This window comes from Polyodon spathula, chromosome 7 (assembly GCF_017654505.1).
Source record: "Polyodon spathula isolate WHYD16114869_AA chromosome 7, ASM1765450v1, whole genome shotgun sequence".
NCBI classification, from domain to species: Eukaryota; Metazoa; Chordata; class Actinopteri; order Acipenseriformes; family Polyodontidae; genus Polyodon; species Polyodon spathula.
The window spans coordinates 44480858-44496816 of NC_054540.1; the positions used below are offsets into that span (position 1 = coordinate 44480858).

The 15959-nt window shown below is 37.7% G+C and overlaps 1 protein-coding gene across 1 annotated transcript in view; it reads right to left on the minus strand.

The window, feature by feature from the left end:
• The window catches only part of LOC121318647 (AMME syndrome candidate gene 1 protein-like), a 102221-nt gene that overhangs the window by 28997 nt on the left and 57265 nt on the right, over window positions 1–15959 (minus strand). The gene's annotated exons all lie outside the window — the stretch shown is intronic.

Consider the following 15959-nt stretch of genomic DNA (forward strand, 5'->3'; position numbering starts at 1 on the left):
AATTCAACCCAGCTTTCTCTGACATCGTTGACTCTCCAAGAGTGCTGACCATGAATGAAGAGGAAGCACAAGAAGCTTTTTAAGGATGTACGAAGAATATTATAACAAAATGCAGAATATAGGACTATACATAATTGAGCCTTTAATTGAACTAATAATATGCCTAATCTGAACTTTTTACTTATTTTAAACAGAAGTAGATTTCACTTTAGGTATAAAATTGTATAATGAACATAAATTCTTAAACTTTTTATAAGCTACTCTATTTAAAAAGCTCAGATTAGGCAAATTATTATTTCAATTAAGGGTTCAATTATGTAATTGAGTGCTTGGTTGGAACAAAAACCAGCAGGGCTGTGTTCCCCCAGGACCAGGGTTGAGAACCACTGTGTTAGAGGACTAGTGGTTTACTGCTCACTGTAACATTGTAGTACGGTGTATATATTTGGCAAGGAAGGGGTTGAAATCCTTCCCCTGCCTAGCAAAAGCCTGCAGGTGGCTGGGTGGTGATCGGAGTTAATTGAACAAATCAACCCCAGCCACCGGCTACAAAAGCAGCACTCTCTCAATTAGGAACCTTTTTTTTCTTAATAAAACCCCTTTATTTACCTGCATTGTTGTCCCTGGGCCTCAGCCATTTGAGCTATCCCATCACACGCATATATAGAGCACTCTTGCTGAGGCTCTCAATCAAAATATAGCTAGCTTAAAAAAGTCACTGGAGTGCATCTAAACACTAGGGTATTGTTTTATGCTTCATTATGCTTAACAATTCACTTATAAGTAACAGTGTAAACAGAACATGCAGTTAGCCTACATCAGTGGTTCCCAACACTGAGGTCAGGACCCTAAGCCATATACAATCAATTTACAAAAAGATAATTGTAGAACATGTACATATTAGCATGTTGTGTTAGTCATATTTACTTTAACTGAATAGTATAAAACATTTGTATATTTAAAATATAAAAGTATACGGCTATTTAAAGTTGTATTTGTAAGGCTGTATTTATGCTCAAAGGTTTATCTTGTCCGCAACATTAGAGGGTCACCAAACATTTTCTTTTTTGGTATGGGGTCATTTGGGAAGGACTGGTCCACATTAGTGTCTTAGCAAGCAGTTTCTGATTACACTAGTAGATAGCATGAAATGACACCACAGGCTACACAACAAGCTAGCTAACCTATCCATCCGTGAGGCAGGACTACACCCTGGACAGGACGCCAGTCCATCGCAGGGCACCACACACACACACACCAATTTAGAGTTGCCAATCAACCTGAACAGCATGGCTTTGGACTGCGAGAGGAAAACAGAGTACCTGGAGGAAACCCACGCGAACACGGGGAGAGCATGCAAACTAACCACCACGCCACTGTGCTGCCCTACAAGCTTGCTAATATGAAGCTAAAGCAGGAGGTGGGACCTGACATCTGGGAGTGGAGTTTGAGACTTTAAAAAATAAATTATGTTTTTACTTTTATTTTGTTGTCATAATGTTGTCCCTTATTTTAAGCACCGTACGTTAGAGTAACTTATGCTTTAGTTAACGCTAGCTGTAATAAGCTAAAGTTAATGTCAATTAGCGAGGCTGGCTAACGTTATTTATGACTCAATTTGTAGTCAAGGACTGTTAACTTTAGCTAGTAAACTAGCTAGGTTGGCTGATATGACTAAATCTGTCATGTTTCTTAATTTCCCCTTAAAAACTAATATGTGGCTAAAAAGACTTTCAATTTGTTGTCATGGAAGTTTAATGTCCCAGACAGGGCATACATCCGGGAACGTCCCAGCCTGGTCGTGTCTGCTACATCACAACCGGAGTCTGGAGAAGGACGGCTGAGAGGGAGGTCCCTCTCAGCCTAGGTTTGCGGGGATGCAGCCATACATACTTGCTGCACTTAAGCATTTGTATGTCAGCTGACAACAGCTGATATCCCATCACGTCTTTCTTCTTAACGGCATACAGCCTCTATACATGAACCCCCAATATCTCTCACAAGCACCAGGGTACATATTGTTACGATATCATAATAAAATGAATATGCTTTTTTTTGGTGCATATGTACAGCTATTATGTACAATATAGCACCTTACAGTACAGTAATACGACAAAAAATTGATTGAATGATAAGACCCGAAAATAAATCGTAGTTTTTTTTAGCTGGTGCAAATATAGTATTAGGTGGTGGATTGCGACGATCATGGCTTATTTTGACCACCAGCATTCATAGTCACTATTTTTGCTTTGAAAAAATTGGTTCTTTTTTTAGCAGTCATTTTAACCTTTTAGCCTCTCGAAGTGCTTAACACAGGAAAACCTGTCACTCTCCGATTGGTTAAATGTTGTGTCAAGACATAACTATTCTGTCATGTCGTTTTTCACCCAGCAACGCACAGCTGATCTAGAAGCGTAATCAATTCTTATTGTTAAAGGCACAGTAGCATCTGCAAGACAGCGGATCGGGTTTATTCAGCGGGGCTGAAAAGGCCTGGGGAGAAAACCCTGGGGGACTCAAAGATTCTTATGTTAATGTTTTGCAAGAATGCTCTCAAAATTATGTTAGCCTTGATTTGAGTCTCGATTGAGGTTGATATTATGATAACTTGTGAAAGTTAATAAACTGCGTGAGAAGTCTGTTGCCAGTTATTGTGAAATGTAACCTTAGCGGGAACGCTGATTTCGAGAGGGTTTTGGCACAGCAGCCCTTAAACAGAAAACGTTCAGCATATTTACTTTAAAAAGGGAAACTGACCACTTCTGTAATTCCATTTACCCCACAATAATATGACTACACTGGGGTGTTCTAAACTCCAGTCGAGTCGCCATCAATCAGTGGAAGATGACATGATGTATTCATTACCAATAGGAACAGTAACCACCTGCTTCCATTTTCAATTACAATGTCGTACTGAACAAGATAGACACCTTTGTTAGTTTTTAGAGCGTGACACGCAAGTGATATGCACTTCCTGGGTGGTTGAAGGACTCTCAGCTCAACCAGGGCGTGACTTTTTTTTTTTTTTAGTAAAATGAACACACTAGATTTTAAACTTCACATTTATTTTTACTGAATGTATCCTTCCATCAGTACAAAATAATCCCTATACTTTGTCTACAGTGTCTACAAATGTTAATTACGTTAGTTTAATGGCTGGTTTTGTACAGGTTTACAATCAAAGAAAAAAAAAAAAAAAAAAAACTATCCTGCCTGTCAAACAGGAGGGGTCATTTAATGGCTTTGCACAGCTGTATACAATTCACTAAATTAATGCACCCTGAAAACCTGATTTACGAGGCCACTGCAAAAGGATCACCCTCTCTCCAAAGACTAATTAAAAAAAGAATACACTTCAACTGACTGACCTCCTTAGTAATGCATTCCAAATGGCATTCCAAATGTTACGTTATTTCCACCAATTCCACCAACATGAACTACATTCATCAAGCAATACTAATGACATTTAGGTAGAGATATTCAACAAAACGTACATCTTTGCAGGGCTGAGGTAGTCAATTACTCATGTAAACTTCAAGTTATTTAATCTGTACAGCAATGAGCTATATGCCCAGTATATAGTTCAATAGTGAACATATGCAACATTCAAGACAGTAATGAATGCACTCAGTTAGCAGATTCAGGCAACTAACAAACCTCTTTGTAAAATATAAAAGGCTATACCTAATGAATATATAGGTTAAGGAATATTTCATTTCACCCTGAATTTGCAGAACTGTGGTTATATATTACAGTTTCAGCACTCATGATCATTTGGCATGTTTAATAAAGTCACCAGCACATTATACCAGTCACTGAGTAACCCATTATAGTCTATAAATGTCATCACAGGATGTTAGCCTTACAATACACCACCCACTCAATATATCGCGGGTGTCGGAGTCCAATATAAATCCCCTATATATCGTGGACCGCGATATAGCGAGAGACCCATAGAAAAACAAATAGGCTAACAAATACTGTACAACCACTACCTTGTTCTAACTGGGGCATCAGGGTCCAATATAAATCCTCTACGCAACCCGCCTTTTCTCATTTTTCTTATAAAAAAGCAGCACGCCGTTTTAATTCGTACTGCAAAGGGTAATTGCTTCTCATCAACTTAAGTCTCCAATTAATTTCTCAAATTTCTCAAATGCACAAACCCACTGCATTGAAAGGATCTCATTCCAAACATAGGAGGCTTGTTGCTAGGGAGCTGACGTCACTGCCCTGTGACTTTTGCTAGTGCATTGCTGCAACAAGTGAACATCTAGTTGCCTAAAATAAAAAACACTTTTGCAAGTAGATATTTAATATGCTTTGTGTTACTGTGCAATGCGTGCGTATATGGTAACAGTATATTAATGCTTGGTTTTATATTTTTTGTATATTTTTGTTTGTGATGTGCAGTACCAAATAAAATGAAAAGTGAAAAATGAAAAGTAATTCTAAGTGAAACTGTCTATGTATATGCAAACTGTAAAAACGTGGAGCCAACTCCAGGACCGTGATATATCCGAATCCGCAGCATAGCGAGGGCCAATATAACGAGGGGTGGGTGTATCTGAAATGCAAATAATTTTAATGAATTTAAAAATCAGTGAACAATGTCAAAATGTACAGATCAGAGATGACATCATCTAGAGAGAATGTGTTTATATGTGCTGGTTCGACTTATTGAACAAGACAATAATTAGCTATGGCAGTAAAGAGGACTTCAGCTTTCTGGGGCTGTTGATGATATTACATTTGAAGATGAAACAGGCCTGTTTACAAATACTATGAATCTGGAGGGCACTGCTGCACATCAACAAATATCAGTTGCTATGGAAGAAAATTAATTAAACTTACATAAAATACTTGTTTATACACCTTTACTTCACATACAGAACCAAAACCACCAATGCAATCAGTTGATGGACGCTCACATTTACTTTTCATTTTTATGTTAAGCACTTGGGTGTGGGGGAACAAGAGTAATACCAAACACTTTTTTTGGGAGAACAAAGGTTGCAGAAAACATCCACTGTGCAGATGTTTAGAATATATGACAGTTACGATGAACAGAAAACAGTTAAATGTTTGTGATCAAGAAATTCACTAGACTTCTCATTTATAAAAATCTGCAAAATTAACAAGACACAGACTTTGTCAATTACTAGAGTGCATGATGTATGCAGTATATGTGCAAACATTCAATGCCATTAATATGTCCGCAAAACTGAGTTGCTGCCGTTGCAGCATTTCCCGACCACTAATTCATTTTCCCATTTTAGTAAATGCTACTGCTGGTATTTGTTCAATAAATCTCAGGTCCGGCAACAGCTCTGTTAATTTATGGTGAGTGCTAAATGGGTCTGGAGTTAATTTAACAGGGACGTCACTGCAGTCTGGTAAATTGGGCAGTATATTAATAGCTTGGGGATATGATGGTTACAGCAATTCGGTATGCAATTATCCATATCGCAAACTTACATCCATGGTAGCGTGGTTTCAGTTTATTCATACCACACATTGATTATTTATCATTTGGAGCAATGGTGCTCATTTTATTCTTTCCTGTTAAACTAAATCCAGTACTTGCTCTCGCTATTTGTTTTTTCAGGGGACGCAGAACTTTGTATCTTTTCTTCTGTGTGTTTTCTTTAAGATGTTGGAAAAGCGGTTGATTGGATCAGCAGGATAACCAAAACTCGACTGTTTTTGTATTGCTATTATTCCAGCACTGTAGTCTCACCCTGGATTACAGCTACCGATAGGAGACTAATGCAATCCAAAGGCTTGTGTTATCACGGAATCGGCACCGAAGAGCTAGAAAATGTTTCCATGCATCTTACAAAAAACATTCTTTAGAATCCTCAATTCCATCCCATTTTGACAATAAAAAGAATAAATTGCACCTTTAAGAAACAAGTCATTACAATTTAGCCGGTCGTATTCAGCTCATTTGTTTTCAGCCACAAAAATACGCTGAGGAACGGAAAACAGTAAGTGAAACTTACCACTGGGACCATTAAAAAAAAGACCTCAAAACTGCTTATTACAAATAAAATGTAGATTAACAGATGCAGCCTAGTGACAGCATTATGTTCTGGCTGGAATATATTTGGCAGTCAAACTTGCCAAAAGTAAAAGTGGAGAAATAAGTTTCAAGTTAGAGGAAATACAGAGCATTGTAGCATAAGAACTGTGTTCATTTAAAAATAAATAAAAATAAATAGTCAGACTGGCTGTTCCCAATATATGCTCTTGGTACTGTGGTGAAGACACTGCCAAAAGAAAGCCAGCCTGTGTATATAGCAATGGTAAAACCAAAATTAGCCTTTTGGTGTACAAAAGGAGCAGAAATTAGCCCTCTCCTTTTATAGTGTTTTGCTTGCATTGAAAAAAGGGCCAGTCGCCCTATGTCAATGTTTTGGACTTGAAAATAAAAGAACATTATTGACTGCACATTACGTGTCAGAAATCTGCCCACAATCTGGAAACCGCAGCAATGACGTGACAATGAGTGAGGATAGCAGCCTAGCCACACTACCAAAAGAAGCCGCTATCTCACCAGTACCAAAACACACAATATCATTGTGACAAATTTGCATGGAATACTGTAAACCTAAACTTGTTCCTTTAGACTTAGCTAACAAACACCCATTAAATAAACACAAAAGACTTTTAATATTTACAAAAATGACTCCTGAACAGAAAGGTCAGCTGGATACTGAACCTGCTGCCTCCCAGTCCACCAAACCCAGAATTCGAAAAAGTGCAACGACATCCCAGGTAAACAACATTCATTACCTTGGTTAATGAGCCAGCTTTCTGTGGATGCAAACACTGCAGATTTTACTGAGTGAGCTCAAATGCGAAGGAAGGTGCTTAAACAGTGTCAACCAGGGTAAAGCATTTTCCATTAGAAACAAAAGCCTATAGACTTTTCATTGTGTATGTACAAGATATCAATATCTGTTTAAATAATTCTTCCAGAAGAGCACCAACATTTTCCAAGTTGCTCCCCTATATCTGCAACTTTCAGTGCAGGAAAATCCTGCAGAGATATTTTAAGCCACCAAGCTACTGTATTTTTCACCCAATTTAGAATGCCTAAAATGCTACAACAATCTATAAGGAAGTGGATGTTGGTGACGAAAGCACTATGTCATTTACCGATAAATCTCAAGAACCACCAAGTAGCGTTGGGTAATGACAAATGTCTCGCTTTCACGCATTGTAAGGATTCAGGAGTCCTGTGTAACTCCAAATACCAAAAGAGTCTACCATGCTGCAATAAGTAAGTACATATATCTACTCACTGCTTGTATTTGTGGCATTGTGCCATATTCAAAGAGCAATTTTTTGGTGGCTGGGAGTCCTAAATGGCTTATTTTAAATTTCAAACAGAAAGCAAATAAACACTTTTTTTTAGAAAATTAGCAATTTTTTCCACAAAAGCTTTGCTGATGCCCCTTGTACAGAGAGGATGTGCTGCACAATGCACTGATCTCTCTCGCTACTGTTTTACAGCTGGACGTGACACTGTCTACAGACATGTGGTGTTTAAACCAAGCCAAAGGTCATTCAGACTAACCCACTGGGTTTGAGTGGTGTTGCTGGAAACACAAAGGAATGAACTCCCTCTAGTGAAAAGTCGGAATCCTTTTTTCGGGGAGCATACTTACAGTGAAGTCAAAATTGCTATTTTTGCTGTACACTCAAGCAATATGAAAATACGAGTAAAAATGAATGAGGCAAAAGAACAGAATGTCACCTTTCATTTCTGGCATTTTCAATGCATACATGTTTTACCAACTAAGAATAACAGCACGTTTAGAGTTCCATCCCCCCCTTTTATGTGAGTAGAAGTATTGTGACAATTCAACTTAAAGCAAATATAAGAAGTATAAAAGTTAGTATTTAGTTGCAAATCGCTTGCATGCAATAACAGCAGCGAGTCTGCGACCCACTGACATCACCAAACTCTTGGTATTGTCCTTTGCGATGCTTTGCCAAGCCTTTTTCAGCTGTTGCTTGCTTTGGGGAGTTTCTGACTTCAGTCTCCTCTTCAGCAAGTGAAATGCATGTTCAATCAGATTTAAATCAGGAGACTGACTTGGCCAGTTTAAAACTTTCCACTTTTTTCCCCTGATGAACTCCTTGGTTGCGTTGGCATTGTGTTTTGGGTCACTGTCCTTTTTCATTGTGAAGAGCCGCCCAATGAGTCTGGTGGCATTTCCTTGTACATTGGTAGCCAAGATGCTTCTGTACACGTCTGAAGTCATTCTGCTGCTTCTGCCATCACTCGTTACATCATCAATAAAGATGAGTGAGACCGTTCCAGAGGCAGCCATGCATGCCCATGCCATGACACTACCTCCACAATGCTTCACAGATGAGGTGGTATTCTTTTGGATCATCTGCAGTTCCTTTTTTTCTCCATACTTGCCTTCCTATCATGATGATTAAGGTTAATCTTCATCTCACCCGTCTATAAAACTCTGTTCCAGAACAGTACTGCCTCACCTCCGTACTTGTTAGCAAATTCTAATCTGGCCTTTCTGTTTTTGGTGCTGATCAGAGGTTTGCAGTGTAGCCTTTGTAATGTTGCTGCCGAAGTCTTCTGCGAATAGTAGATTGTGACACTTTCACCCCAGCATTCTGGAGGTTGTTGGTGATTTCATTGACACTTGTTTGAGGGTTTTCTTTCACAGCTCTGGTCATTGTTCTGTTATCAACTGCTTTTGTTTTCCTTGGCCGACCTGGTCCTTGCCGATTGCTGAAGGCACCAGTGGTTTCTTTCTTTTTCAGGACAATCCAAACTGTTGATTTGGCTATGCCCAACTTTTGTGCTATGGTTCTAATTGAGTTCCTCTTTTCTTTTAGCATCCAAATCGCTTGCTTTTCTATCATAGACAGCTCCCTAGCCTTCATGTTGGATTATGCCTACTGACACCAAATGCAGACTCCAAAGGCAAATGCAAAGGATAGAACTGAGACTACACATTCACAACTTTTATGTGCGAACAATCAATGCAACAGAAAACACCTGAGAGCCAAATGTCCCAATACTTATGCTCACATAAAATGGGGGAATGGAACTCTGAAAGTGTTATTCTTAGTTGCTAAAACATATGTGCTGAAACAGCCAGAAATGAAAGATGACATACTGTACTTTTGCCTCATATTCATCTTTTAATCATATTTTCATATTGCTTGAGTGTACAGCAATTTTGACTTCACTGTCCCAACACGTATGGAGAGCACTGTATGTCTTACTAGTTTGATAACCGAAAACATAATAAATCGTTGAACACAGGTCCTATTATTTGGCCACCTTCCCACCAATTATTTTACCAAGTAGTTTCAGTATAGATTTAGCAACATTTCCCATGGTGTCATTCTTGCATGTGTGTACTTTGCTTGACGATCGAAATCATTCCACTTTGTGATCCAATTACTTCGTAGCAAATCAGTATTGTGTGGAGGAATAATCTACAACAATAATAAAATGTACTTTTAAATCTTCATTCGAAACTCTCTTGCCTGCAAATCGGCCCCTCATGACGCACTAGCCAGCCCTGTGTAACCAGGTTGTTTGTTTTCATTTTCATATTAGGATAACTACAAGACTGAATACCTCACTTATCCTTAAGGTACAGAGAATATTGTTTGCAATTTGTCTTTATTGGTTGGTATTTTACTTGATTTATCACACATGGACAATAGGTTTCATAAGCACCAGTCGCACTACACTATGAAAACCTGCATTTTATAAACGCATCATGCAAAACACACTCTTTCATAGTTATAAAATATAAGGTCACGTTACTGTCTGCCTGGCTATGATGAGTAGGAATGGTTTCTACATCGCACAATTTTAGACAAATTTTGAAGTGTCTTTCCTGCTTACTGTACAATATACAAAATACTGGGGCTCACTGGGTTTGAGTTCAAAGCTCTAAAAAGCAATACCCTGCACACTGGTATGTGTAATCATAAGATCTGTAATGGGAGTACTGTACAGTACTATGTATAAATGAAGGGACTGCAAGTGCACCAATTGAATGTTTTATACAGAGAGAATCTGTCTGCTATTTGTATTGATGGTTTTCATAGAAAATCTATGCACACAGGTGTTGATCTTTCAGTGTTTTCATGGGTGAGGAGACACAGGGTTATCAACCGATAGGAACCCCTCCATGTCTAAACTTCTAAACGACCTTCATTAGGAAACTACAAGAATTGAGCAATACTATGGAGACAGCGGAAGGTAGCACTGATTTATTACCTGTTATTATCTGGTACTCTCGGATTGTGTTTCCTGGAATAGCAATTATACATCCTAATCTGAGGTCCTAACGCCAGGATGCAGAGCAAGTAGTATACCTGTTGAGGTAACCGGGGGGACAAAACAAAACTTTATTGCAATCATTTTAAGAAGTCATAGGAGAACAGATTATACATGTTACAATATCGATGAAGAGGAGGAGTTGAATACAAGATGAGACTTGAAATGAATAAAGTGGTCCTTTTTGTTTTATAGCACTAATGAAAGCAAATTCTACTGGAGCAGCACTAACGATCAACAGAAGACAGAAGCTAATCACTTGTTTTTATTTATTTTTTAATGGTATTGTTTTTATGACAAAGTATTATCATATATTAGATAAACAGGTGTGTATATATATATATATATATATATATATATATATATATATATATATATATATATATATATATATATATATATATATATATATGTGTGTGTGTGTGTGTGTACATATATAGACACACACACAAAAGAAAGTCTGTTTGGACTTGCACTGACTTCTCAAATCAATCCACCAAACCTGATTTACAAATTGAACTCCAAAAGAATCAAAAACAGGACAAGATTTACTGTAGTCTTTTTTTCACACTACAAATATTACAAAAAGTAGTATATTACCAAAGCCTGTTTAATATCTAAAAGGAATACATTAAGATAAGAGGGACAAGCTTTGAGGGATTAAATAACAATAAATCTATTTAAAACCTGACAGCATACTGCAATACCCACATAGTTTCTATTGAAAATGCAAAAATACTGTCCTATCTTCTTGAACACTTTCACAAATTGGAATTGTGCGCTTTAATACCAGAGCAGAAAGTTAATGTCCAGTTTGTATAATACCCAAAGGTACAGTAGTTTAGTAATAAAGGCAAGCTTTCTCCCACCTTGAAACCTAGTACTGTATGTCACCCTGTAGTGAGCAAATAAGCACCTGCTAACGTTGCCTGGTAAATACAGTAAATGCCATCCTCAAGCTTCCTTACAGACTAGAAACTAAAGTAATAGGTTTTAACAAATGGTGTTATATTGCCAATAATATTGTATAGGAAACACCCAGTGAAGGCATCAGATCATATTGGGGGTTGTTAAAAAAACAAAATATAATTTAAAACATATTTTTTTTTAACATTAAATTTGAATGGTTTCCCTGCTTTCTGTGTTGTGCTTATTAACCAAAGGGTCACAGCACAGGCATCTTTGATCTGAACATTCATGACGTTTTGTAATCAGCTTGTCAAGTTTTGTGTTTGCGGAATGACTAAATTACAATGAGAAAGCATGACCGTTTTTTTTAAATATCTTCATGTACGACCTACCCCCGAGCCTAGGTGTTAAATTACCCTGGCAACAGTGGCAGCCAATGAGAGATAACAGAAAGCCTGTATCTTCAGCCAATAAAAACACTCCCAGATGATTCTCTTGAGAAGCTCTCATCCTGCTGAGCAGGCACACACTGTGCATCCCAGCCACCTGGCCTCATGCATACCTCCCTCATTACACTGTAGACTCGGATGAAACAGTTTTTCTAATTTGAGGATTAACAGTATCAGGTACCACACCCCAGACTAAGACTGAATCTAATGTACTGCCAGACAAAGGCTACACATTATACATAGAACATCAAAAGAGCTGACATCACTGGCTCTACTCCTCCTCCTCCCTCTCATTACCATCAGACCCTATTCTTTCACTTCTCACTATCTATTCTTAGTACAAGCATCTCCACATGTTCCCCATGTTTAGTAAACACCTATTTCCTTTTTTTTTTAATTTTTTTAAATTAGCTGTGTCCTTGTTGTGTCCCTGTCCCCCCCCCCCCCCCCCCCGGATTTGGATCCAATCAATTTTTTTTACAAGACTGTGCTGCAAATGGATTTCTTTGTCAATAGCCCCAAAACAAGGCACAAGGTTGGAAATATGTAATCCTGTTAACTGCTTCATTTGAAATGTTTGTGCTAACCCAGCTCCAACTGACCCTCAGTGCATGTAAGCTTTTGCTGGCTGATCCGTCTGCAGCTAGAATTTTATTATACAGGGTTGTTTCATACGGAGCTACCTAAGGGCTGCATCTGATTACAAGGCATACTCAAATGACAAAATGTTTTGACCAGTAGTTTTGTTAAACCTGTTTAATATCCACTGGTGAACAACCAAAATTACATGTTAGGCATGAGAATTCTGCACAAGAATTCACCTAAATTACTACACTGGTGGGATCAATAAAGATTGCAGGTAATTTGGCAGAACCACACAGACTGTTTACTGGTACAGGAGCAGCCCCCTCCACAACACACACAGAACTATCTAAAACATGCAATACAAGATCTACCAATCCTGCTGTCCACACAACCGAACAATGCCTACTCCCTATTCGAGTAATACATTCCTGCTGAAATGTGATGGGGTCCTAATGGGTGAAGAGTAAGAATAAGGTGGTGTATTTCCTCATGTTTACTCAAAGTATGGAAATGACAAACAATCAAAGTAAATGTTACATGTTATTTACGGGGTGGGGGTGACTGTCCCCTTTGCACCACTACAGAGGTATTTATTTAAAATTTCCAGCAGCGCAGCAGAAATGTAAATTTCAGGAGATTGCAGCAAAACATACAGACACTTAGATTTTCAACAAGGTCAAAGAAAATGGAACCATGTACTGCACCGAAATTAACCAGTCACCAAACGCACATTAAACCCAGATCTCTACCATTCAGACAGGCGAGTTGGTCTCCCATTTCAGGTTTACTATGGATTAGGTACATACATACTCAAGTACTAATCAGCTTTCTCACCTAATTTCACTGGTAAAAGTGAAGGTTTAGTAGCACAACTTGTAGGATGTGCCGATGCTCATATTTTCTGAGTAACTGCATTTAAGAAACTTGAAGTTGTTAGGTATTAATGAAATGGAATAAAACATAAAAACAACACAGTCCCTTGGTTTCTCTTGTTTACACAATAACAATATCAGGGTTCTCATCAGGAATTCTGTACAGCCGGGCGGCAGAACATTACAGTCTGAAGTACTTTTAATGGAAAAATAAACTTGCCTTACCTTAAATATACAATACGACAAAGAATTTGAATAACGTGCTGTCTTTCGTTGACAAGATCTGGTTGCTCTTTTTTATGTTTTACATATTCTTTTCATTACTGTTTATTAAATTATCGTGCTTATTTAAGCACTGTACGATTGGACAGGGGAAAGATAACGTAGGTTTACTGGAGTTTACAAAAAAAAACATCTTTCTTAACTTAATTATTGAGCTTATTGCTTCATTTAAACGGTTTTCTGTGTGTTAAGTTTTCAGGGCATTTTGTTAATGCACATCTATTTGTGTTTTTCGCTGCTCGACATTTTCTGAATGCAACTGTTCATTTAAATTCTTTTTTTACTCAACAGTACTCACACACATTTGGTCACCATCATAACTGTTGCATGAACTGGAGTGTAATAATCCAGCACCTCTGCACTTAAGCATTTGTATATCAGCTAACAAGTGTTCAGTTGATACCCCATCATACCCTTCTTCTTAAAGGCATACAGCCTCTAAACATTAACGCCCAATCTCTCTCACGAACACATGGGTACATATTTTTACGATATCATCTCGGGAGTGCAGGATGTGCCCTACAGCTTGGTGATCGCCGGTTCGAATCCAAGCTATGCCATTGCCAACTGTGAACGGGAGTTACCAGGGGGCGGTGCACAATTGGCCAAGCGCTGCCCATGCAGGGTAGGGATTAGGTCAGCTGGGAAGTCCTTGGCTCACTACACATCGGCGACCTCTGTGGCTGGCCGGGAGCCTGCAGACTGGCTTGTACACAACTCAGAACTGCGTGGTCTTCCGACCCTAAGTTCTGAACACGGTTTGAGGACGAGAGTGCTCGTCTTCATCTCTCCCAAGTTAGTTTGGGGGTTGCAGTGGTGAGTCAGGTTGAATAATAATAATAATAATTGGAAAATTAATAAAAACAACTTGTTCCAAAAAAATAAATAAATAAAAATAAAATAAAATGTAAAAAGCATCATCATCTGTCCAGTGAATTGTAGGATTGTAGTCCTGAGCCAGATAAACACATATCCCAGTTTTCACAGTCCTAGTTAGTGTTAGGTTTAAGGAAAGGGCACATTTATGTGACAAATCAGTTGCATCTGCTAGTTTTGTATAATAAAATTTCATTGTCAGTTTGTCTCGGTGTGGCAGTAAAAAAGTCAGTGCCCCGTACGAGAGGAAAATTCACCACCAAATGGCTTCTAAAACACTGAATGTGAAAGTTAGTTGATATTGATTAGTACTTAATTGTAAAGGCGAGGGAAGGGCAGCTTTTGTAGTTTTGAAATTAACACATTAATAAACAAGTGTGTTTTGATTTAATACCTGCTGACCAAATTACTCAGAAAATACAAGTATCCGGAAACACCTAATAGCTTGTATGGAGGCAATCTTCACTGTCTGACACATCATTACGATTTTATTATAATGCAGCCTTATAAAAGCTACACGTTTATCAACTTACAGACAGCTCTACTAAATGTAATAGTCAATGTATTCTAATTCAGTGTGAACTGATTATTGTAATGGCTTGCGGAAACTGTCAGCAACACACATTTCAACATCTACATTTATTAGCAAAGACAGGCGTCTGCAGCTGGAAAGCCTATTTATTCTCAAAGCAGTTTTGTTTAAACAAGTTATTTACAGTTTTCACAAAGTTTTAAGTGATGAAATATTTTTGTACAAAATCCAGATCATTTGTTAACATTAGAAGCTTACTTGTGCAATGTTATGTGAACTGTAGACAAATCCAACATCGTACATCTGTGTTAAAATAGAACTAAATGATGCGTTGCAAAAATCAAATCACTCTCTTCTGCTCGTAAAGAACCTGTGCTAGTATTGTTTGTGTTTTAAGCAATATGACCGATCATTTCCTAATTCTGTTCAAAATCAACAAAACAAAGCACTTTTTTTTTTTTTTTTTTTTTTAGTATGTTGCAGCACCACACTGTTTTGAGCAAAGGATAGATATTAATAGTTCAAATAATACACACTGTGGCAGTATAACATATTGTACAACTCTAGGGTGTTCTTTTAAAGTTAAAATTCTGATTGTCTATCAAAAATAAAGTTACATTTACTTAGCCTTTTTCAGCTTTTGGTCTTTGTGAAATATAAAATAGCCAAAGTTTAAGGCATTCTGTGAAAGAAAGTGTGATTCTTAAATTACATTTTTTGCACTACATTTGAGAATGAATCCCATTTTCAAAGTCAATTACATTATTTCTCCATTTTAATAAGCCTTAATTTTATAACTTGCATGATTTATACTTTTGAGGCATAAGCAATTAGGAAATAATACTTACTACCCAGGAACAACAAAAAAAAAATTTGTTACACGGTGTAATATATAAAGAATCCATTCAAGCAGTCTTTGTACACTTTCTATTGGGTCTTGTACAGTATACCTTTGGATTAATCACAGCTCTGCTAAGCAACTGCAGTAACAAGCTTGATGATGTTACTCTCATAATTACCATTTTGTCCCATAATCAAATTGATTGTGCTGGATTTTGAAATGAGAACACACGACTACATAAATGCAAAGAGTAGAGTCTGAGTGTTCCACA